The sequence below is a fragment of the Callospermophilus lateralis genome, chromosome 7 (genome assembly GCF_048772815.1).
Source record: "Callospermophilus lateralis isolate mCalLat2 chromosome 7, mCalLat2.hap1, whole genome shotgun sequence".
Lineage (NCBI taxonomy): Eukaryota > Metazoa > Chordata > Mammalia > Rodentia > Sciuridae > Callospermophilus > Callospermophilus lateralis.
In genome coordinates this window covers 45,549,873-45,552,142 of record NC_135311.1, presented here as the reverse complement: position 1 = coordinate 45,552,142, position 2,270 = coordinate 45,549,873, and the positions used below count along the sequence as shown (strand labels likewise).

Sequence of the window (2,270 nt, the reverse complement as noted above, 5' to 3'; positions counted from 1 at the left end):
TAACCAAGGATCCAAGTTTGCCAGAGGAAGCCAATGGAATGGTAGGCTTAGATTCTCTCAGCTATGAAATATTTAATGTGCTACATGAGCCCTCCCAAGCCAAAATTAGGTGGTGATAAATAATGTACCAATAATTAACACTATTATAGTGCTTCATGCACATCAAGGATTTTCTAAATGCTTTTCATATATTAATTTGCTTACTCAAATAATGTTATGAAAAAAATACTGTCCTTATCCACTTTAATTCATGAGGTTAACTGATTGACAATGCTCACCCAGCTGGTAAGGGGTGGATCTTGGTTAATCACAGGCTGCTGGGTCCGGGATATGTGCTACTAAATTCCTCAGGGTTCTGCAGTTCCATAAATAAACCATGAGCCTCTTCAGACACTTTTTCTAGAAGATTCCTATTTCCACTTCTCCAGGACTTACATCAACAGTCTTTGTTGAACAATGTCCAACTAGGCAGCAAGATTTTGGATCTTTGAGATCTAAGGGTAAATAAAGAGGCATCTCCACTCTTCAGAAATATGCAGGGAAAACAGGATTGTAAACAAAATTTACCCATTAAATAATGTAATTAATGACATAAACCACAGCACAGTTAAAATGAGGTATCAGAGCCAGTCCTCTTTACATAGAATTATTTGGATAAATAATGACTCTGGAGAAAGCAAAGTATGATTGATGATTGGAAGCATGTCAATGAAAATGCTGTTTGTGTCACATGTAGTCCTGTATTTTCTTTCAGAAACACTTGCTTCAACATGCCCATGGATCAACTTTTCAATTATGTTGCCATAAGAAATGCCTTTTATCCCCAAGCTGGCATTAGGATCTCAGCAAACACCTTTCTGCTTTGCCTCCACACTGCTGCTGTGCTTGTGGGCCACAAGCCCAGGCTCACCGACCTAACCGTCGCCCACCTGGCTCTAACACACATCCTCATGCTCCTCACCATGGGCCTTTGGGTGTCTACAGACATTTGGGAAACACAGAACATTTCAGGTGACTTCAAATGCAAAGTACTTGTCTTCCTAAACAGGGTCATGAGGGGGTTGTCCATCTGCACCACCTGTGTCCTGAGTGTGCTTCAGGCCATTCATCAGCCCCAGTGGCTCCTGGTTGGCTCACTTCAAACTGAAATCCACAAATCCCATTGTGTGTCTATTTTTCTTCTTATGGGTCCTCACCATGTCCCTCTCCAGCAACCTGCTCCTCTGCACTGTGGCCACTCCCAATAAGACCCAGCCTGGACTTCTGTTTGTCACTGACCGCTGCTACTTTCTGCCTGTGAGCCACATCCACAAGCCATTCTTTCTCACCTTGATGGCATGCAGGGATGTCTTCTTCGTGGGACTCATGGTTCTCTCCAGTGGGTACATGGTCCTTCTCTTGTACAGACACACACAGAGGTCCCAGCATCTTTGTAATTCCAGGTTCTCTCCAAAATCCTCTCCAGAACAAAGGGCCACTCTGAGCATCCTGCTGCTGATCTGCCTCTTTGCCGTCCTGTACTGCGCAGACTCCCTCATTTCAATGGCCATAGGCTTGACATGGACTAATAATTCCATCATAGTGTGTGTTCAGATGCTTGTGGCCAATGGCTATGGCACAGTCAGTCCTTTGGTGCTGATCACAGCTGACACTCAAATAATGAAAATTATTCAATTTACACGTGGGAAGAAATGTTAGCTTCTGGAAAAAAAAAACTTATCTAGAGCACTTTATACTCCAATTAGAACAATTTTCTTTATTTTATAAAATTTTCTCTCTGAAATACTGATTAAGGTAAAATTCCAAACTGTCTTTCATCCCAAAATGAACTGGGATGAAGAAGAAACTCTGTGAACAATTTTGCCCTATATTGGCATCGGGGTCTTCATGAATCTCTACCACTTATTCCATTTATTTTTCATCTCAGACCTTCATTCTGGAAATATTTTCTTTCTTCCTGCCTTACATTTATTAAAAATTCACTAAGTAGAGATATCTTAGAGGTACCTGCTTCCTTTATTTGCTTAAAATTGCACTCATTAAATTGCACTTACTCCAAAGAATAATTTCTTAAAATATATTTATATTTTAGTGGTAGTGAACACAATATCTTTATTTTATTTGTTTATTTTTATGTCATGCTGTGAATCACACCCAGGGTCTTGCATATGTGAGGTGAGCACTCTACCACTGAGCCACAACCCCAGCCCCCTGAAAAATAATTCTGAGCTAGGTTATGTGGCAGATACCTGTAATCCCACACCTGTAAC

The 2,270-nt window shown here is 40.9% G+C and overlaps 1 pseudogene; it reads left to right on the top strand.

Annotated features, from left to right (window-relative positions):
• The first annotated feature begins 770 nt into the window (after positions 1–770).
• On the top strand, positions 771–1,698 carry LOC143404240 (putative vomeronasal receptor-like protein 4; annotated as a pseudogene).
• The last annotated feature ends 572 nt before the right edge of the window (positions 1,699–2,270 follow it).